This window comes from Artibeus jamaicensis, unplaced genomic scaffold (assembly GCF_021234435.1).
Source record: "Artibeus jamaicensis isolate MK-2021 breed Jamaican fruit bat unplaced genomic scaffold, CSHL_Jam_final contig_354, whole genome shotgun sequence".
Taxonomy (NCBI): Eukaryota; Metazoa; Chordata; class Mammalia; order Chiroptera; family Phyllostomidae; genus Artibeus; species Artibeus jamaicensis.
The window spans coordinates 28116544-28139078 of record NW_026521803.1 but is presented as its reverse complement, the minus strand read 5'-3'; positions in this window follow the sequence as shown (position 1 = coordinate 28139078).

The window sequence follows — 22535 nt, the reverse complement described above, 5'->3', positions numbered from 1 at the left end:
ACAGGAACGTTGACTTCATGTCCTGCCTGGTAGAAAAAAGGGAAGTCGGTGACTTCTCAAGCTGCAACCCTGACACAAAGGATGCTTGGTCAAACATGGGACTTACAGGGTGCCCGGGATGGTATGCTGCGGGACCTGGGGGAGCTCCAGCTTGCAGACCAGGACTGCTGACTTCTAGTCTAGTTTCTGTGAGCATTAGGCTGCATGACCTGAGCCTCCATTTTCTCTTCCAAGAAATACACCCCTGGAGCAGGACCAGTCTACACCCCCGCTTTAACACGCTTTGAATCTATGGCCAAATCAGTAGGACAAACAACACTATGTCACAAAGAATTCTCAGTTAACAGAAGCATTTACCCTGGATCTTGGTTAGATTTCCCTAGAAATGACTCCAGGATAAGGATTTGAGCACAAATGCTTTATTTGGGAGATGGTCCCAGGGAACCCCAGAGGGAAATAGGAAAGCAAGACTGGGGAGAGAAGGAAGGAGACAAAGGGTGTGTCATCGATGAACCAGGTGATTACTGTGAGCCAGCTCAGTCACGCTGACCCAGAGTGTAGAACATGCTACCTGAGGGGCAGGTAGAGCAGGATAGACACCTATTTCCATCAGTCTTTCTCTGGGGAGCAACTCCCAAAGACAGGAAATCCCAACGCTTCCAACCTGCAAGGAGAGTCACAGATGCCTGCAGTTGGGAGCTGAGGGCACATACTAGAAAACCAAATGCCAAAGAGAGACAGGCAGGGCATCTACTGCATGAATGGCAACCTGGGGACATCACTGGGTACATCTCTACCTCTTGCTTTTTGTCCTATATTATTAACAAGGGAGTCAAGTGCAAACAAAATCAGGTCTCGAGATTTGGCAAGAGCTGAAATTATTCATTGTGATTTTCATTGCTGCACCTTCATCCATTCGTGCCTTTCTTCTGTCTATCCGACAGAAGAGAGTGCTGACTCGGCACTGCCTGGGTGGTGTGGCCTTGAACGCTGCTGCTGGAATCTCCTTCGAGTGCTCAGAGCAGCAGTTTCAAATTCTCGCCGCCTGCAGAGCACTTCATCATGTTTCCAGCCCAGCTTTTTCTTTTACAGCTTCAGGGAAGAACTCGAATTCCATCCAATTAGATGTGTACAACTTCAGCTATTTGAATCTACCTACATGCAGACCAAATGAGACCCTAAGGAGAAGGTCTTTAAGATAAAGAAAGGGATGGGGATACTGTCTTGGATTTTTTAAACCTATGCAAACATCCTTTTTAATAGCAAATAATCAAATTTTCCCTGCAAGTATTCTTTAAAAAAATCATCATCATCATCATCAATAAAACAAAATTCTCCCATTTCTTTTTTTCCCTCTTTTTTAACTATTGGATTTGGTCCAGCAGCTGGTGTTTTGTGTTGTGCTTCCTCCTGCGGTTGCGATTGTTTGTCTCCATGACTCGGATGACCGTCCTGGCCGGGTTTTGCTCCTCTTCAGCACAGCGTTTGGCACTGTGCAGACGCAGCTCAAGGCGATTTGGAGGCAGTAGCTGGTAACTGCACCGGGCACCAATCTGAAGATTCTGTCTGGGGCTTGTCCCAATTTCAAATGCAGGTGACTAAATGACACCTACCTGCCTCTTCCTCTTCCATCACTAACACACACACACACACACACCGTGTGCTTCAGCCAACTCCATACAGTGCAGGGCTCCAGAGAAACTCATCAGAACGCTTGGAAATGGCAGCACAAACACCAGGAGCTGGTTACTAATGGTATTTTCAATCACTGAGGACTTCCCTCTAAGCCATGCTTGTCTGTTTATTTTTTTTCAAATTGCTGGAAAGGACATTAATAACATTATCCTTCCCCCAAAATCAGGCAAGAAATTCACTGTGGAGGGGTTGATAAACTGGATTGACACTCTGGGCTCCTCCTTCCCTCTCCTCCAGTTAAAGGGTTGAACCAGCCAGCCAGCTCTAACCTGCTGAGAAGCCAGAAATTTCCCTTCAAAATGATTCATATTGTTTAAAAACAGAAGCATTGAGCAGTCGTTTTTCATTCATTTGTTTGTTTTTCTCAGCTGCTACTCTCACATAAGAAGGGGCAATGGAGACTGAGAAATCAAAGATAAAGAAAATTCACACTGTCTCTGAAAACTTTACCTCTAGTCAATGAATGCACCAATGCAACACTTCCCATTCCATTTTCCTTCGTTACCAACAAGGGGCAGAGTGGGTGGTGGCATGGGTGCTGTCCCAGAGGGTCTGTGGGTCTGGCTCAAGTTCAACCTTCAGGGAAATTGGGCAAGGCACCTCACCTCTCCAGGCCTCAGTTTCTCTAATTTCTGACATTCCCACTCCGATTTTCAGTATGATGAATAGTAAGCAGGTCCAAGACCTTGGAAATTCTCATGCATTTTGAGAAATGACTGCTTTTACTGACTCCCCACACCGCAAAAGGGCAAAGGGGTAGCCAAGGTATATACGGGGAAGTCATATGAAGGTGTGACTGAAGACTACTGCTGAAAGTAATGGACCCACAAATGAAACTCCCTGTGACACTCCAGAGGGAAGTGAGGACAGAGAGGAAACAGCAGGCAGGGATTGGGGTGGCCTTCTGCTCCGAATGTCAACAGCTCCCCCTCACCACCCACCTATCTAAGACCCAAACAGCTGAGCAAGTGATCTCTTTCTGGCAGTGTGGCAGATGAAATATTCCAAAGGTCCCTTTCCACGAAAACATCTAAAATACGAGATAACATATAAAAATTACATTTTTAAACTCACTGCTGAACTGGCACCACTGTAAGAAACACAAAGCTATCCAAGATAAAATGACGGCGAGAATCCCAGGGGCTCAGTGAGCACTGCAGCTGGCCTTGCCCTGGGTCTCTCCTGCAACCCGAAGACACTGAGTGTCCTCTTTGATGTCTGCGTGGATATAAGGAAGGCAGTCTAGATAGGGACCCTGACATAAACGTGAGATCACATTCTGTGAAAGGACAAAGGATAAATAAATCTGCTGCTCAAAAACACTCAAGAAAACTCGTCTAGTTCAGCCGTAGCATCAGATGGGGGGAACGATTCTTATCAGAATCTAAATCTCTAAGTTGGCCCTCATAATGGGGTCTTGCTCTGAACTCATGCTACTTATGTTGTCCAATAAATTTCAAGATTAAATGTTTCTTTTCAATGATCCTAGGAACATGGATGAATCTCAAAAATGTGAATGCACAGTGAGAAAGGCCAGCTACAAAATACCGTATATTATGTGATCCCATCTATAAGAAACATCCAGAAAAGGCAAACTTACAGAAGAAGAAAGCAGACTAGCGAAGGCCTGGGGCTGGGAAAGCTGAATAACTAACTACAAATTAGCAAAAGGGTCCTTGGGGAGTTATGGGGAAGTTTTAAAACCAGAACACGGTGATGGTTGCGCAATACTATAAACGTATGAAAACTCATTAAATTTTATGCTTAAAATGGGTGAATGTTGTAGGATGTACGTGAAACCTCAACAAAGTTTTCTCAGTCATGAAACATACACATTGTAGAGCCTTCCATGTTTCTAACCCAGGCTGGTTCCAAAATATTTTCAGTGTCATGGCAAAGGGGAGCAAGACCATGGTGGACAGCATAGGCTCTCAGACAGCAGCGATCCTTACTCATGTTTCCAAATATGTGATTGGCCAAAGCAAATCACATGGCCTTGCCCATGTTCAAGTTCCCTGGCACTCTGAGGGTGCTTTAAAAGGGACCATTATTAGAAATGCTATTGAAGTGTGAACCAGTTGGGAGGGAATCTGTTGAGTTCCAGTTTTGCCAGTGCCCATGTGCAAATGCCAAATCTTACTATAATATAGTTATAAAAGATAAAGCAATGACCACCCACCCTCTTCCTCTAGCTAATGTGGTCCGATCAGCTTCTTAAAGTCTGACCAATGAGATTAGCATTCCTCTTCCTTAAGAAGAAGGTAGGAGTGTAAGGCTAAACAGCTGAGTGGTAACTCGCAGCTGGGCCACACGGCGCTAAGTACAATCACAGTCATAAGAGGTTTCCACTGAGAGATGAGAGCCAGGGCTGGCAGCAGAAGGTCTCTGCCTCTGTTGGTTCTGGAGGGCAGGTGCAGTAAAGGCTAATGCTGACGGTCTGCTTGTATGCTGCTCTTCTCCACTTTCTTTGTCGTTTCTTTCTATCCCACTGTGGGAAGACTCATTTATTTCTTCAGAGATTTCTGTGACAAGAAATGAGAATTCAGAAAATGTTTGCTTGGTTTGGGGTTTTGGTGCTTTGTTGGCACCCCAAACGTCTCCCAAGTCTATGACCCAGACTCACACCACGAAGAAGAGGACTTGTCTTTTCCATGCCCCTGGCTTGTTTCTATTCTGAATCACCCTAGTGAGCCCTGCTTGTATGCTGCCCCGCCTGGTCCTCTGTAACAGTGATGTTAATCTTATCTCCCCAAGTGGAATATGGGGCTTGCACGGCACGGTACTTGGAGGCTCACAGAACCTCACCCAGTTCTGGGCAGTACTGACCCTTGGAGAAACTGTGAAGTGAGCGGCTCTTCTTCCAGGGCCTCTTCTCTTGCTCTTTTTTCCAGGTGGATTGTTCCTTTTCCTTTCTAGTCCCAGGTACCTGGCACCTTCACACTTTTACACCTTCAGGCTAATCAAAATATATAATCTTGGGGGAAACGTGATAAACAAAGTCTTCCTAATTTATGAATGGTTGCTTGAGTTTAAAGAAATGTCTGAAGAACCAAATCACCATTGGTAGAATTTCAAGGATTAGTAAGGCGGCAGGGGAATTATTCGGAGGCACAGAGGGCCTTGCTGGAGCCTCTGATTCCAGAGCTTCCACTGGGTCCTGCCCCCGACATGGTGGGCTGACAGAAAGTCCTATGAACTCTTCCACTTCCTCCTTCCTCCTTCTAGCCAGCTTTCAAAAATGATCTGGGGTATTTATTGTCTTTTGGGGCAAGAAAAAAAGAGACAGAAACTATATCAGCTCCCCCACCTCCTTCAAATGCCTTATTGCCATGGAATAGCTCAGCTCTCAAATAAGTTCATCCTGTATGATATAACAATGGGAGAGTGCTGGAAAAGTGGCATTTTCATCACATTAAATACATTTCTGTGGCTGGGCAGATGCAGAATGTGTGCCTGCCATAGGGCAGGGCAGACAAGGACTCCATGTAGAGTTTAAAATGTGCTGTTAAAATTACATGTGTCAAATTCTTTCCTGTATAATGCTAACATATGGATATCACAGTTATCACAGTGCTCTGCTCTAAATGTTTATTTCCACCCAAAATTTATAGGTTGAAATCCTAACCCCCATCAGTGATGTATTAGTAGGTGGGGCCTCTGGGAGGTAGAATCCTCATGAATGGTGTTTGCACTTTATAAAAGAGGCTCCAGTGAGATCCCTAGCCCCTTCTACCACAGGAGGACACAGCAAAAAAGAGCCAGCTATGAACTAGGAAGAGGACGCTCACCTGACCATGCTGGCGGCCTGATCTTGGACTTCCCAGCTGCAGAACCATGAGAGAGAAATTTCTGTTGTTTATAAGCTACCCGGTCTGTGGCGCTTTGTTATAGCAGCCTGAACAGACAAAGACAGTCCTGAAATGCCAAAGGGCCAAGCCAGATTATGGGTCTAAAATGTTTTGGTTTCTGCCATAATCTCACAGGAATGAATTGGCAGGTAGAAATCTCCCACTGTCTGACTTGACATTTTTCAAAGGTTAAGAGAGTCATTTGGTTTCATCTTGGTGACAAACATTTGCATGAGCCTAAAAACAGAAATTAAGCAGGGGAATTGCTCCTGAAGACTTCTGTTAAAATGTTCACAGAATTCAGTGTGACAGAAGAAGACAAGGGCCACCAACCAACAGAATTATTGGTGCCCAGTGGAGCCAGAGCCTGTCTGACTGCATGCATGTAGCTCTGGGTGTGTTTCAGGCCTCACACACACCGAGGGGGAAATTCAACACCTTTCAGGATGGCCCAGGTCAGATGTGTATTTCTATAGCCCATGATATGGAGTTTCTCTTAAATCGTATGTGTCGGTTCCATCCAGATGTTTGTCCTTGTTGACTGTTTTCCACCCTCATCCAAGCCACACCCTTGTGGATGGAGAAAGACAAGTTCTGTGGTTTGTTTCTCTCTGAGTCCCAGTAATAGGGCAGTGTGGCTCCTTGAAGTGCCTGAGTCTGCCTGTCTTGGAGGGCTGGATGTGTATGATCTCAAGGAATTTCAGGACACCGACTTCCATGAGTCCTAGGCTGGTAGCTTCTGGGAGGTCAAGAAGAGGTGCAACCTGCTGCCATAGCTACAGCCTTCCTTCCCCACCCCACCCCAGCCTGTGGGTCCTAACTGTGGATTTTAATAAAGAAGCCATCACCTTCCACTGAGACTTTGATGGAAAAGAAAGGAGAACAGGGGTCTGCTACTAGTTAGGCCCACTCCGAATGACCTTGAGCAAGTTACCAACCACTATGGCAGTGTTTCTCAAAACATACCCCCAGAGCATCAGATTCAGAATTACCTGCTGCAGAGCTGGGCGCCGTTCCAGACTGGCTGACAGTGCAGCCGCTAGGAGTGGGCCACACTCACACCTGAGGACCATGGTCCAAGGATTCCGGGCTTGTTATCCGTCAAATGGGACTAATGCACACATAATGAGATTCTTAAAAGGATCAAAGTGGGGTGGCATATGAAAAAAAAGAGCACATCTGGGATTCAAAGAGATCTGGTTTGGCACTTACTGCCTGTGGGCCTTGAGAAAAGGTATCCTCTCTGAGCCTCAGTTTTCATCATCTGTAAAATGTGGATAATAATACCTAGTGCATGAGAATCACATGAGGGCTAAATAGAAACATGTATGTACAATTCTTCACATGTGCCTGACACATGGAAAGTATTTTAACCAGGGACACATTTTTCCTTCCCCTCAACAAATATCTCAAACATGAGCCAGAGTGCCCTTCCTGTGTTACTGCCACAGTGAGTATTGTGATGCTTTCCGGAAGAAATTTCCAGCTCGGTCTCAAGTGTTGCCTTTTGTAAGCAAGTGTCCAGACTCTCTTAATAGGTCCAGTTAAGATGGACTTGTAAACCGTCAGTAGCCTGCTTAGTTGAGACTAATAAATGGGTATCTTTGCTTTCCGTGCAGTTCCAAGAATGGAACTCTTCTGTTTCCTCCCGCTCCACATCTCTCGACTGGCTGTATCAGACAGAGCCAATTGAGAAGAGATGGGGGAGCAGTCCTGCCACCGTAGTCACTTTGTCCACATACTCAAGAAAGCTAAAAATATCTTTAGCATACTAACAGTATGTAAGGGTAAATCTTCCCTGGTGATATGGAAGTTTGCAAAAGAAGTAAAAGGGCCCTGGCTGGTGTGGCTCAGTGGACTGAGCACCAGCCTGCAAACCAAAAGGTGGCTGGTTCAATTCCCCAGTCAGGGCACATGCCTGGGTTACTGGCCAGGTCCCCAGCAGGGGGCGCCTGCGTGGCAAACACACATTGATATTTCTCTCCCTTTCCTTCTCTTAAAATAAATCAGATAAAAACCCCACATTCCTTTATTTAAAAATAATAAATAAATTTTAAAAGAAGTAGAAGGAAGGCAAATTGCATGAAACTAAAAGGTGGAGGTAAGCTGACCAGGCAAATCCCTAGCTGTGCCCCCTAAAATGGCCTCCCCCAGTCTTTTTCTCGGTATCTGGGGTCAGGATGAAAAAGAGAGGCGGAGCTTAGATGAAAGCACTTGACAACCAAGGTCACCTTGTCCCAGAGCCAGTTCCAAAGTCTCCATCTGACGCTGTAGAGAAGCGATCTCCGCCCCCCAGCAGTCAATTCTTAGTAATCCAAAAATGTACTTATTTATCCCTCTGTCAACAGGAATAAATTATATCCTACTTCCCCGTCCTTGAGTCGGGGAAAGAAAAACTGAAGGGAGGTAATCTATTTCAGCTGTGATCAACATGGGGCACAAGGGACCTCTCCGAAACGTTTGCCCCGGCAACTTTTTTCCCCAGAGCGGACGAAAACGCCCCCATCTTGGAGCGCTCGGACCGCGCTCCGCACGGGAAAGCCCGAGAAAGGGCCGGTGTCCCGCGTCTGGCAGCGAGCACGCATTTCTGATCCCTGTCGACGCCCTCCTTCATTTTAGGCGCCCAGGTTTCCTGCGGTAGCGATTAGATTTTAATATTTTCACTGGGCTGGAGAGAGACCCTTCTCCAGGCAGGTTCCACGCGGCGAGTCCTCGGGGCTCGAGAGCCGCTGTTGCCCCAGAGACCAGCTGGGGAGAAGGGTGAGACCAGCGTGGCGCCGTGAAAATCAACCACAAGCAACACCCACGAAACTCTCGTGGGAGCCTTGGATCCAGGAGCCGGCTCCGCACAACTTGCGTCGTACCCGCCAGGAAGCTACCACCCCGCCCCCGCCCCCCTCGGACAGACCCACTGCCAATTACTAAAGGAGGGAGGGCCGGGCTGGGCCGCGGTGCCTCCCCAGCCGATTCTGGGGAGCGCAGGTAGTCTGGTGTGACCCACGTCCTCGGTGTACCCAATCTGACACCGCGGCATTTCCAGCCTCCAGGCTGGGGGAGGGGGGACGGGGCAGGGGGGAGAGATGGGGACAGACTGAAATGTAAGGACATCCCCCTCACCCCTCCTAAGCGCTCAAAGACAAATTAGAGAAGCCCCGCAGCATGCTCTGCGCGCCTTGGGGCAACCGGGTTGGGCTGCGCGGGATCCAATACCCTCAGCAGAGAGGAAATCCTGTCCATTCACTGGCTTCCAGGAGGAGTTGCTGCTTGCAAGAGGGAAGGGAGAGGCTTGGATCTGCAGAGGCGACTGACTACTCTGAGAAGGCGCTTCAGGAGGAAGTGCCGGCAAACGCCCTCCGGCATTTCCCCGAGGTCCAGGGGGTGGGGTCGCAGGGTCCACACTACAGGGCCGGGCAGTCCCCAACCGTCTTTCGGAGGCGGAGCCCGGCCAGCCACTGCCCAGCGCAAGATGTTTTGTACCTAGGGGGCGCAGTGCGCCGTGGTGCGGGGCCCAAGGCTTCCTCTTAGCAAAAGAATGAGCCCAGAGCTGGAGGAGCTCGAAGGGAGTGAAAGGTCCTTTCCTTAACCAAAGCCTCACCCGTGAACACTGGTCCTTCCCTTCTCTTTGGAAACTCGGCGCTGAAGCCTGGGGACCCACGAGTTTCCTCCCATTTAAGCTGTGGGACGCTCAGAACACACGCAAGGGCGTTCTTCCCAGAACCCGCCGAATAGGGACTGAAAGAAAGGAAACAACTCGGGCTGAACGGCTTGCACTCTCTTCCCCGATTATTAAAGGGAAAGACCGTCACAGTTCTCGTTGCCTGTGCGTGATTCAATCTGCAACTCTGTCTCCATTCCTTTTCCATAAAGACGGTTGGTGTCAACTGACAGAGTTACAAATGTGCCCACGTAGTGGAGTAGAGATCCAAAGAGGAAAAAGACGAGGTCTGATTCCCGTTCAAATCACCACTTCTCTAGCCAACAGTCTTTTTCTCCCGCCCACTCCCAAACTCCCAACTCCCCACCCCGAAAAAAAATCACGGTCTGATTTATATCGAAGCTTCTCCAGAGCAGAAGTCCCCGAAGCGTGCAGCGGGTAGTCGGAGCTGGGCGCTAAGTCTGGACCTAGATTTGTCTCCAGAAACTAGTCCAAAGGGACACGTGGAGGGAGAAAGCGCCGAACCGGGGAACTAGAATTGGCCCTGAGGGTGAAAGGCGAGTTAAATTCGGGAACTTTCTCCCCAACTGTGGCCCAGACCCGCAACGTCATCACCGCACAACAGGTTTTGCAAATGCTGTTTCAAGCCCGAGGAACTCCAGCCAGGAAAAGTCGCTGCCCGGGCCGGACTGGCCAAGCCCCGCGCATCTTGGCAGAAGGGACTCTAGTATTCTTAGGTGCTGAGGGCACTGGGCGGCAAACCTGCCTCACTCACAGGCAACGCTTAGGGCTGGCGGCGGCTTGCCAGTGTGGGGACTCCGCAGATTCCAGTCGGTCTGCTTTGCCTTCCACCCGCCAGCACGGGGCTGTTCTCTTAATGAATTACTAATGAGTTAAAATTGGGCAGCAGGCTTAATTAAAGCGTAGAGGCAATGTGTTTACCACATTGTAATTGAACTCATTAGGGCTATGGCTTTTTGTTTTTTAAGCAGCCGCCGTCCTTCTCTGCGACGAATAATCTATGAGAAGCATTTATTAGAGAAGGAGGGGGTAGGAGAGGGACAGTCCATCAATTCCTTCAATGAAAAAGACAGGGTGGGAGTGGAGAGGGGATACAACCTCCACTCCGCTGATGTCTTGGTGGAGCAGGGGCTAGAACCAGGCTTCCCAAGAAGTTCCGAGGGTACAGTGATCAGTGAGCGCTGCCGGTACTTGAGAAGAGGCTGAGAGAGGGACCAGGCCGGAGCCCGAAAGGCTGCCTTTTGTAACACCACGCAGACTCCCAGACTCCGCTAGTATCCCCTTCCATGCCCGCCCAGAGCGCTGCACTCCCACTGGAACCCCTGGCCGCGCTTGCCCCTCCGTGCGTCCGACACTTCTTAATGAGATGGATTAGGCTAACTTTTCTTTTAAGCAGCATTTGAGTTTAACCCTAAAGCTTTCCTCTCTGGTGGTGTTGAGAGCAAACCTCTCACCCCGGACCCGGTTTTGGAGACGCACAATGGGTGCTCAGGACCAACGCTGCCCTAAGGACTTCTTCCTCCGGACCCGACCTGACCTCCAATAGTCTATCCCTAGGGGACTGAAGTAAGGGTGCTGGTTCTCAGTCTAGTGCCCGAGGGCTGCACCTGAGAGGTGCACCTGCGCGCCCTGGGATAACCCTACTATTGGCAGGGAGCCCGACCTGCCACGTAGGGCTGCACGCCCCCAGGGCAAACTGCTCCCTCTTGTCCTGGCCCCATTCTAATTATTAGGTCTCACACCCTGGCCTCCATTCTCTCCCGTTTGGACCGCTGGGTGTGGAAGGGTGAACGGTGAGGGGCTGAAGCTGGCGCTGCGCTCCTCGCCCTGCCCTGCCCTGCCTGACCAACAGGCGGCGTCAGAGACCTAGGTCCGGGCTTGGGTTGGGGGGGGGCGGGGTGCGGATCCGAGCGAGCTAAGCCTGGAAGCTAGTCGCGAGGAGAGCGACCCTCGCCCCAAACTTGAGAACTTGCCCGGGAGGGCAGTGGGACGAGCTGGGAGGCTGCGGGGGACGGCCGAGAAGGGAAGAGGCGAGGCGGGACAGAGTCTTGGCCGCAGACCCGACCGTGCGCAGGAGTGCGGAGGACCGCGGGCGGCGGCGCTGGCGGGCGCCGCGGGAGGCGGAGAAAGGCGGCGAAGCCGCCCGGCGCGAGGCCGGCGGGGAGCGCTGGGCGCGGAGGGTCAGAGACCGCCAGGGCGGCGCAGGCAGGTAAGTGGCCTTGTCCTCCGCCCTCGGCCTCCCCTTCCGCGGAGAGAACTGGGTGGAAAGGGGCTGCAGCAACTTCCGGCTGCCGGCGCGGCCCCGCCGCTGACCTTCACCTCCGCCTCCCCCTCCCCGACGCCCTCCACCCACCCCCACCCATTCTCGAGTCCCCACCCCGCACCGTTTGTGTGTTTTGTCAAAGTCTCCAACCCTGCTCATCCCCCGCCCCATCCCACCTCCTCCGACCCGAGAGGTTGAGGTAAATTGTCTAATTTGTTGCTAAAAGATTAATTGCAGAGGGTGGGTCTATTTGATTAAGGCAATTAATCTTTGGTTACAGCGTTCTAGTGTCACTTGTGTGTGGTGGTTGGAGGGGGGCGGTATAAAAAGAGAGAGCGAGAGAAGCAAATGAGACTTTTCGGAGAAGCTGCGGGAAGAGGCTACCCTGGCTGGGACTGCGAGCCCACACCCCCGCAGCCCGCGGCCGCAGAGCCCACGCGGCGGCTTCAGCACCTCCAGGCGCGGACAGCGACTCCGGCGCGCGCACCTGGTAACTTCAGGGTCCCAGAAGTTTACACCGGGCTTGCAGAAGCAAGATGGGACTAGGACGCGGGGTGCACACACACGCGCAGCCCCGACCCCTCACCGCGCTCTGACCCCAGCCTGGCCAACCTGTGGGCCCCCTTTCTCCACTTCAAATCAGTATCCAGCCAAACAGAGTCTCAGAAAGTCGCCAATACTCAAACCCACCTGGAGGCGGGAAAGAAACCCACAAACACTCCTAGAAAAGTTCCCAAAGCTGGAGTTTTCTCTGTTCGTGAATAATTAACGCTGGTCATAAATAACTGATGGAGGCAGTGGAGAAAGGAAGAGGGAGGAGGCTGGCAAGAGCCAGAGCGGCCAAAGAGAGATCGAAGAGTTTGTTAAAGGACCATTAAGGAAGCCTTGCTGGGAACGGCATCCCTCCATAGACCATGAGCGGTTCCACCTAGGTGCGGGGTAACAACGGGGAAGCTGGGCGCCCAGTGGAGTGGGAGTCGTGCTGGCCTACACCAGAGCACTCACTCCGGACCCAGTCTCAGCACTTTTCCCCTCCCCTCCACCCAGAATTCATCTTCCCAGAGCCCTCCCAACTCCCAGTCATCTTCTAGTTGTCCATCATCCCCTCACCTGCGCCCAAAGTGCTGATGTTCTAGGCTTAATAGCAGAGGCCCAGGATGACCCTGCACTTTGAGCTCAGTCAGTGGTGCCCAGGCCTGTGGCAAGTCCTGTTCAACCTCAACTAATTTGCAAAACCCTCCCCAAGCCATCCCCCCATTCCAGGCCATACCATTGCATTCTTTTCGAACTAGTCCAAAGTTTCGAGACTCCAGCTTTCACTTGGTTCTTCCCTAACTTACCAAAACCTTAAAAGAACAGGGTGTTTACACACACACACACACACACACACTGCTCCATGCTCTTCCACTGCCTCTCCATCATCTCCAATTCTTAAGAATCTCCACCATGCTAACCCCTGGCATCTTGTGTCCATCCCAGCTCTGAACTGAGACTCTAAATCAGGGGATCTCAGAACCTGGAAGAAATCCCAAGAGGAAAGCCTTGCTTCTAGGTTGGAAGCCTAGGCCAGGGCCTTTTTCCCTCTAAGAAACATTGGCCTCTTACAAGATAACCAGCCTCACATGGCCAGTGCATATTTTTGTATTGAAACTTCTGAGGGCCCCTCAGCCAAACAGCAAGCACAATCCTTCACAAGGGCAAACAAACCCATACCTTTTCCTTGTGCAACTTGGTGTGGGCCCCGAGAAGAAGGGCCCTCACCAACAATGATTGGCAGTGAGACTGGGTTCTGTTTAGACAGCAGCCTCTTTCTGAGCCTTTCCAAGCTGTTAACCAACAGCTTCCACCACAACCACTTCCCTAATGACCACCTCCCAACCTCTGGATATGCCAAGGTTAGCCTGGCTTTGCTGGGCTGGGAGCTGAGAGTTGCTCCCAAAGAGGAAAGTTGGTGACCGAGCCTCAAGGAGCCTGGATTTTTATGAAAACTCGTCGTGTGATGTAAAGGGAAACACTAAAACCAGATTTATTCTCTTGCCCACCTTGTCCCCACCCCAACACTCTCCAAACCCCAAGCTCTTGTCTTTTTAAGAACTGGAAAGTTCTGAATGGGAGAAAGAAATGGAAAGAGAGTATGGTTCTAGGGAATTGTCTTTCTGCCTCAGTAGGGACATAACAACCAAGGGGAACTGTGAAACTAGACAAAGGGGTGGGAGGAAATCAGATCTAGGGGGTTGGAGAAGGCAAGCCCTGGAGCCATGGGTTGTTTACTTCTCATATAAAATATAACTCCCCAAGCAGGAAGTTACTGCAAACAAGTATCAATAATGAATGAATGTCCTGTAATAAAATACTTGCATAATTAGCACAAGTCAAGTGGTTGCATTATGTTAACCTTTTGCAACTCTGAGCTGGAAAATTTTGTTCCAGATTTCCCCAGAATGCCATTTTCGTTCTCAAGAGAGGGTGAGAACCACCCGCTCAACTAGCCTTCCACTCTGTTATAATTTGGTTTCCCATTTCTGAACCAGAATGTAAGTAGTTCTGAAATATAACAGAAAACTCTCTTTGGTGAATTCAGAACAGTCATTAACATTCAGTTTTAAGTGAATGTTAACAGTAAATAAAGAAATCTCTTGATTGTAATAGTAGTAACAAAGCAATAATTACCCAGTAGGTGGTCATCAGTAATGATAAATGTATCATTATTACTGTGTGAGTCTGGGAACTCGGTTTTGGAAACTACTTCAGACTTTTTAGTAGCATGGCTGGTTACAAAGCATTTCTTAGCCTGCAAAAGCCATATAATTTTATACACAATTTAGGTGAAAATAAATTTAAATCTGTATATTACATTTTTAATTTCAAGTTAGTAATTAAAGTTGGTTCATTATATCTCCTCTGAAACCCTCAGTGCTCATCTCTGCGGTTTGTTTGTACAATTTGTTTCTAAGACACCCAAGGTTACCCAGTTCTAAAAGATGGAAAATTTAATTATTTGCCAACATTAAGAGTTTGTCAATGATATCATAATGCATCTTGGAAAAGTTTGGGACTGGTATTGCCTTTGGTCTGGTTATGTTTTCACTTTGAATCCCTAATACCATGGGGAAAAGTCTTTTTTTATTTAAAAAAATACTATTAAATACACCAAAAAGAAAAAAAAAGAAAAATTCCTCTGAATATTCAGTGGTTGCTATTTTTTCAGGGAAAAAAAAAATCAGCGACTCAGATTTTTATTCCCCTCTTCCCTGAGATTTATTTTGCTAATATCTAATTTCACCTTTTGCTACCACTGAGTTAATGACTGTAGTTGGGAGGAAAGCTGAAGGCATGATGTTCATTGGGTAGCCAGAGAGCACATGATAGTTTAACAGTGTATTACCTGATAGGATCAAGCTTGATGGCAAAGTAGAAAATTTTCACATGGGGAAAGGGTGGGAGAGAAGAGAACAGGAAAGGAAAAAAATGACTTTATTTCCCCAGGAAATAAAACCAATGTTTCTTCCTCCAGTGTTAACTAGGGAGATGTTAAACATATATCTATGTCATTTTCTCTCGAGACATGTCAAATGACAAATCTACACCCTCATCCCCTTACTCCCATTCCTTTGCCTCCCCTTCCCAAGCTTTAAGTCCTGCTCCACACCCTTTCTGAATCCAGCCTCAGTTGCTTCTTAAATTGGTTCCTGGAAACAAAAGACCCAGGGTTTTTTTAAGCCTCCAAATCACATTTCTTACTCTTGGTGGTAGTTGGAGTCTTCATGCAAGTAAAAGCTCTTTTGCATAAACCCACAGAAATACTTGCTTTGGCTTTCTCTTTCACAATCGTATTTCTTGCTTTACTTTCTCCCTCTCCTTTTCTCCCTTCTCCTCTTCTTCCTTCTTTAGGAGTGGCAATCAAAAGGCAAGCATCTTGCCTCATTATTCATTATTATAGCAGCAGCATCTTTGAGATGCATCTTTGCCAATGAAAACTCCATGTAGATGCCTATCCTTTTGTTGTAGCAGCCTAGGTTATTCAGGAGCAGAGACAAAAGCCTGAAGTGATGTGATCTAAATGAGCTCTGGGGTTTTCCAGCTGGGACCACCTCCATTTCAAAGGACCCCTCCTTCCCAATATGGGGAGGAGGGAAATAGAGGGCACATATGTGTGTGCAAGCACAGAAAGAGAGAAAGGAGACAAGAGCGAAGGGAGAGAGCCTGTTCCTTGTGCCAGTGTCCCTTTCCAATGTACATTCGTGTGTTCAGGGAGCCTGCATCCATGGGTTTAGGTGCATCCTCCAGAATTTTGTGTGCTTTTGAATTTTACCACCAGGCATACCAAGTTCATGTTCCATTCTGGATTTTATTATTTCATGCAAGCTATGTACACATGTATGTGCCTTGTTGTGTTTACAAGTTTGTGAGGACATATGAGGAAGTGTGAATTTTTGTGTGTATATATACACACACACACACACACACACACACACACACACACATTTAAGAGCAAGTGTTTCCCTTAGTCCTGGCCTCTGTGAACTGGTGGGGTAACAGTCTACTCTGCCACTCACCCAAGGGCACGTTTTCTCATAAGAGTGGCTTCCTCTGACTAAGGGTAATTAAGTCTTGGTTCTTTCTTCCACCATCATTATTTTTTACAAAGGTGGTGTTCGTTTCAAGGGTAAGAAGGATTCTCACTGATTCCCACAGTCATTGGTGAATGAGGACCTCAAGGAATCACCGGGGCAAGGCTATAGATCCTGCAAAATGTGTTCATTTTCCTGGTTCAGATTTTTTAGTTTTCTGTTCTCATTGTACTGTTCTGGCCCAGGGGAAAAAGTTCCTTGTTTATAGACAATATTTTTGAGAAGGCTCAAAGACTATGAACCACCCTCGGAAGACTCGGAGGCCTTTCTCATTTGTTCTGTGACTTCTTCCATCATAAGTAAGTCTTTGGTTTGTGCCTGATCCTTGGTTTGCTTTATGTGACTCCAGCTAGAGCACCAGAGAAAAACCTAGGGAGTCTGAGGTGGCCACACCAGGCTTCAGAAAACTCTCTGGGGTTGAAAGGAAGACCTGAGGGCTATCAGCCATCATTATCTTAATGACCATTACATTTGCTATTTTCATTATTAACATATTTAAAATGGATTAAGCAAACACTAGCTGAGGTTCTAGCCACCTATATACACCACTCTGCTCACTACTAAGCTAAAATGCCTTTGATGTCATTTATTCTAGAGCTATTGAAGACATCTAAAGTACCTTCCTTACAAGAGTGCAGGTCTCACACTTCTCCCCATTCTCAGAGGAAGATGCTTTTGGAGCTGCCATGTATTAAATGACTACTGTGTGCCAAGCACTTGACATATGCTATCTTATTTAATATTTAATAAAACCCCTTATTAAATAAGGAGTCTTCTTACAAGACCCCTGATGACTATGAATCAGTTGCCTCCTTTTTGGAGATGAAGAAACACAGTGTGGGGGCTAGTTATCAAAGCAAGCTTCTACACCCAGTAAGTGATTGAGGAGAAATGGGCACCCAGATTCATCTGGCTGAATCTCCTGTACTTTCTAACATACCCAACTTCTCTTGTCCCTGCTAGTTCTGCCAATCATCCAGTTTCTCTCTGGGCCATGCAGGTCTCCTTTGTCAGAACTGGAACTAACATGGAAACCATTTCCTTGCCCTGCCTGATACACAAATACCAATGTCAGGGCCACCTCTGGCAGGGGTGCAGAAGCAGTAATCAATACTTCTGCCTAAGGCTGAGACTAGGGTAAGAGGGGATGAGTGAGAGGGACAGAGGCTGTTTCTTTGACCCGTAACCGTCATGGATTCTCCAATACCCAGGCTAGGAGTGGGAGGAGAGAGAATATCTGGTGTTTCTGATTGTAAAGACTTGATGTTAAAGCCTTTAGGGTCCATGACAGACAGATGTGGGAGTGGGGAGGGGCTCGGTACTTGCAAATAGGGCAGGCAAGGGAGGTGTATTTGTGTCGCCCCCCGCCTGCCTCTGCAAGGCCACGGTGGAGCCAGGAGTCGACTCCAGGGCTCCCCCGGTTACAGGCTGGGAAGGAAGACTTTCCGGGAGTCCCTGAACGCAGTGGGAGCAAAGGATTCGCTGCGGCACCACGGACAGCTCCTGCCTCTGCTTAGGCGTCGGGCAGGAACCCGCTGGGTCGGTCCGCCGCCGTTGCTCCGAAACGGATTGCTTCCCAAGTGCTTGGACGCCCAGGCTAGGTGTGGGTTCGCTTCAACCAGTTGTTAAAAGCTACAGCTGGAAACCTCCACCCAAGCTGCCACGTCGGCCGCGTGCGCCTGCATCCAGGCGTCGCCTCTCCAGTTCCAAGGGGGCCAGTTCGGTTTGTGGTTTTCCTTTGGGTCCCGTGTCTGGGCTCCTTTACCTGTCCCTGGCCTGGGTGAACCGCAGCCGCCCGGAATGGAGATGAGTGGAAATGCTCTCCTCTGTGCGGTGATAGATCATGCAAACGGGTGACACCAGTTTAACCAATAAAACAATTTGAATCAATTAGCCGGCTGAGGAGAGTCCCGACGTGTAAAATGCATGTCAGCTCGAATAGGAAAGCATTGATTAACTCTGCCCGGACGCGCCGCCTCCACCTCCGCCACCGCCACCGCCGGCTCCTCCCTGAGCTTGCCAGGGTAAGTGGGCGCCAGGACAGAGACTGACAAGGACCAGGAGCCCCTGGTCCCAGAGAGGAAAATGGAAGGGCCATAGAGGACCATCAGGAGACTTGTTCAAAGTGAAGAGAAAGTGAAGGGTCAAAGAGCTAGTGAGTGACAGGAAGTTGCTCACGGACTCAGAACACATAAGAAGGCTGTAATTCTGCAGTCTGGCTCCAGAAGTCAAGGTGAGCATTCTCTGGAGCACAGAGTCTGGCTTTGAGCAATTGTTCTCCACCTGCATCTTCCAAAAATAGAACTGCTCTGTTGGCTCAGGCACCTGTGTGTGTGTGGGGGGGGGGGGTAGTTCTGTGCTACTTTTACAGTTATTTGTGTGAAAGTACTTCACCTAACATCACACATTTCTCTTTCCAGTGAAACTTTTTGCATTAAAGTCACAGGTTTGTGTGGCAGTAAGACCCCGAAGTAGTGTATAAATGTTAATGTTGAAAGACCAGGTGAGCAGGTAGCTACAGGTACAGCCAGGTGCAGGTTCACGGATTCACTCCTCAAGTAACCTGGGTTGGGAGGAAAGGCAAAGACTGGTTCTGTTTCTCTCTTCACAGAAAGATGTGGTTGAAGACCGTTTAAAAAGAAAAACAAAAAGGTACAGATCTCTAAGGGGAAGAGGAGACTTTGGAGGGCAAAGATGAGATGAGAACACACAGATAAAAAGTGAAGACACCCTGGCATTTCCTCCACAGCAGCAAACAGGCACTTCCCTGTGGCACATTATACTACAGGGCTGGGACTTCCATTCCTTCCCCCTTCAGTCTTAAAATCAGCCCCATCTCCAGGCTTTCTTTCCTGGAGGACCAGGCTTTCGTTCTAGCAGCCTGGACTCCATTAACAGTGAGCAAGTGAGGACCTGGCTCTGTGCGAGCCCCAAGCCAAAGAGGAGGCGGGGCAGGTGGGAAAAACAGGCCTGGCCCCGGAAGCTTCCAAAGAGTGTGAGGCCTTCCCGGGAAAGGATTTGTGAATGACAGTGATACTCTGCTGGGAAATGGGCTGGGCAGGCAAAAAGCTTAAGTTTTCTTTCTTTTTTTGGATGGGAAGCTTGGAGGACACTGGGAGGGAGCACTGGGTTGCTTTCAGCCCCTCAGAACAGAGTCTATTTTGTGCTGCTAATGCCTTTAGGAACTAGGAGATGAATGAAAAATCATTTCTCTGCCATTTGAAAACTTATGTCCAAACAAATGCTACAATTTACATGGCTCTGAAACTGTTTTGGGCATATTAATGTAAAACAGCCACAAATCCTGTATTCCTCACTTTTCTGTTTGATTGACTCTCCTTGGTCTTGCTGACCTTTGATGAAGTGTTAAGATTTTGTACTTTGCCTCTCTGCTCAGTTAGTGATGGTTTGTTGTTAATGCTGCTGCAGTGGTGGCTGGTTGGGTTTCCAGGTTACAGGAGGTCGTTTGATTGGTTCAGTGGCGCGGCTGCCCAGCCTCAAGCCTGTGTGTTTCAACAGGCAGCAACGGAAAATTCAGCTTTGATTGTAGAGGGAAAAATTAAAGGATCCCCAAATCTCACCCCCTGTATGTATCTATCTTAGAATGTCTTCCGAATAGACAGCTTATTCCCTTTCTGATTACCCAGGAATGGTCATTCTGACTCCCAACAGCTGATCAATTAGGAGGCAATATACCGACACTCCCCATTACATCCTGGGGAGCGCCTCGCCTTGGGAAAGCCATTGCGGGGTGGTTCTTGCTCATCCTAGTTTTCCCTTTTGGGGAGGGGGAGGCTGCTCCTACATAGTTCCTTGAGAAATTTACTTTTCTGGGGAAACCAGCGACTTGCTGAAGGGCTGGTCGGGACTCGAGGCTTTGGTGCTTTCCAGTCTCACCTTTCCCTGGTGCTGAGGCGGCTTGCATGGGTCTCATACCATGAGTTGGGGAACTGCTCAGAATGCAGTTAACGGACCTGCGCACACACGCGCTCCTGTGAGGTCCTCGCTTGGTCGTACGCTTTCTAAAATGGCGAGCGCTGCACTGATTCTCGGCGTCCTGACCTAAAAAGGAACTCTGTTCCAAAGTAAGGACACTCTCCATGCTTCCTTCCAAGTTTGCAGACTGGGCGCCCTGCGCAGAACTTCTCCCTCTTTCTCATTTTACAGTGTTGCAAAACGAGGCGCTGAAGCTCTTCTATTCTCCGCCTGACTGTAGTTTCTATGTCTCCGAAACACAAGTGAGGCTACTGGCGTGCACCGTGTACCAGAGGGATCACTCCTGGAGCAGGGCGACGCCCGGGATTGAGGGAAGGGAACAAAAAAAACGGGCAGGGAGAGCCACATTTAGAGGCGCTTTCTGGAATCTGGGCCCTCCAGGATCCGGGTCCCCCGGATGCACGCAGACTATTCGGCTTTCCATTCCCAGATCAGACACGCCGCTCTGGCACCTGGCTGCGTTTTGCTCCGGGGCCGGGGAGGTTGTTGTCAATTGAGGGTTGTCTAGGTGTTAGCTTTCGTGCCTGCTCAGAATGTATCTAGATACTACGCTCTCTCTCTCTCTCTCTTTCGCTTTCCCCCTCCTTCCCCGTAACATGCCAGCCCTTTAATGTGGAGTGTCAGGGAGACGGTGACGTCACCTTGCCCGCTGGGTGGCGTCCCCTCCGTCCGACACGAGTTCAGAGACAGAGAAAGGCGCTGTCAGACTGCGCTCCATCTGGGGCTCGCCTGCCGCGGGTTTCCGCGCGCCCACACTTTCTGCGGTCCAGGGGACGCCCCGCCGCAAATCGGGCTGTCATTCTCCCCTGGCCGGGGCTCGAGCGCCATTAAGCGCCAACAAGCATCGGGATCTTCACGCAGAGTCCTGCCATCTGGATTCGAGGACCCGCTTGGATGCTTCGCTTCCGAGAGCCCTCGAAAGATGGGCCGGCAGCCACGCGCGTAAAGACACCGAGGGGTCACCAGGTACTGCCGGAACGGGCCGACCCTAGCTCGCCACACAGCTCGCGCGGTTCACTATTTGAGATCCCCACCGGTGGGATTCTCTGGGTTAGGAAAGGCGCAGCGGCAGGTTTTCCTGGCGATCGGTTTTGGAGACGGGGGAGTTAAGTTGGGGTCATTGGCTGGTGAGTAGGATAAGGAACTTCTCCAGCTTCCTTTTCCAGTTGAACTAACTTTTAATTGTCTCTTCTCCCCTCGCTCTCTTTAAACGCCCCCCCCCCATCCTAAACCCTCTTATTTGTGTCTCTGCTATGACAGGAGTTTCTGGGAGGGCTTGGGGTGAGAGTGCAGGCACTTCCGCTCAGTCTGTAGCCGCTAAGGGTGCGGCTTTGTAACGCAAAACCAGCCCTCCGCCAGGGCCCGGCCGCAGCGCTCCATTGCCCCAAAGCGAGTGTTCCCGTTATCTCGAGGTCTTATTAAGGTAACAAGAATCTTGTTTGGGAGGAAAACGAGCATCGAAGGACCATTTGGAGAAGTTAGAGCTGGTTGTGTGGGGCCCAGCATCACTGTGCCTTGACCTGCCATTTATCGCCCTGTCCCCTAGAAATACTGTCTCTGGTCCATCCTAAGTGACAAAGCAGGCTCTCCTTTGGGTTGATCGCGTCGAGGTTTGGTCAGCCTTCCTGGAGGCCGCGCGAGGTAATGAGAGCTGAGAATCCAGAGGGCAGAAGGGCAAAGACAACGGGATAGATGTCACAGGGGCCCAGAGGTCACCAGCATGTGACGATTTGGGTGAACGAGTAAGATAATGTGTCCTCTGGAATCGCTGTAACGACAGACCCCAGTGCACTGGTCCACGAGTGCCTGCTACCGCGTCAGTGACTTTCCAGGGTGAAGGACAGTCGCGCCCGCCCCACACCGTAGTGGGGCTGCGGGGAGAAAGGTCACTGTCTGCTCTCCAGGGAATAAGCCACTTTGTTTGTTGTGACTTTGCACGGTTGACAAAAAGGTTTCTTTCCATTGATGCTTCTGTATTTTCAATTTACTGGATATTTTTTCTCATTACGTGTCTCAGCGATGTTAGGAATTTTACGGCAGGCCCAAGCCAGGGCTTCCACTTTCAGTGTGTCCACAGAGTACCCAGTGCCCAGGTTATCTACACCTCGGGGCACATCTGCCCTGAAGTTACAGAGATACCTACACAGCCACATCTCAGAAAGTGGTTCACCTCACACCTAAATGTGCCATTTAAGCCCACCAATAATGATTCCCACAAAATTATTAGTTTCTTTGCGCTGTTCTAAACTTAACACACTCGCCAATATTTATTTGTTCCTTGTCATGGAAATGACAAAAAAAACCACAGTTTTTAAAGGTATTAGTCAATAACTTCATCTGTTTAAGCTACTTCTCTGGAACCAGACCTTCAGTTCAGCAAGCAAGCTTTTTGGAAAATTGAAAGCGCGACACCCTATTTTGGTGAT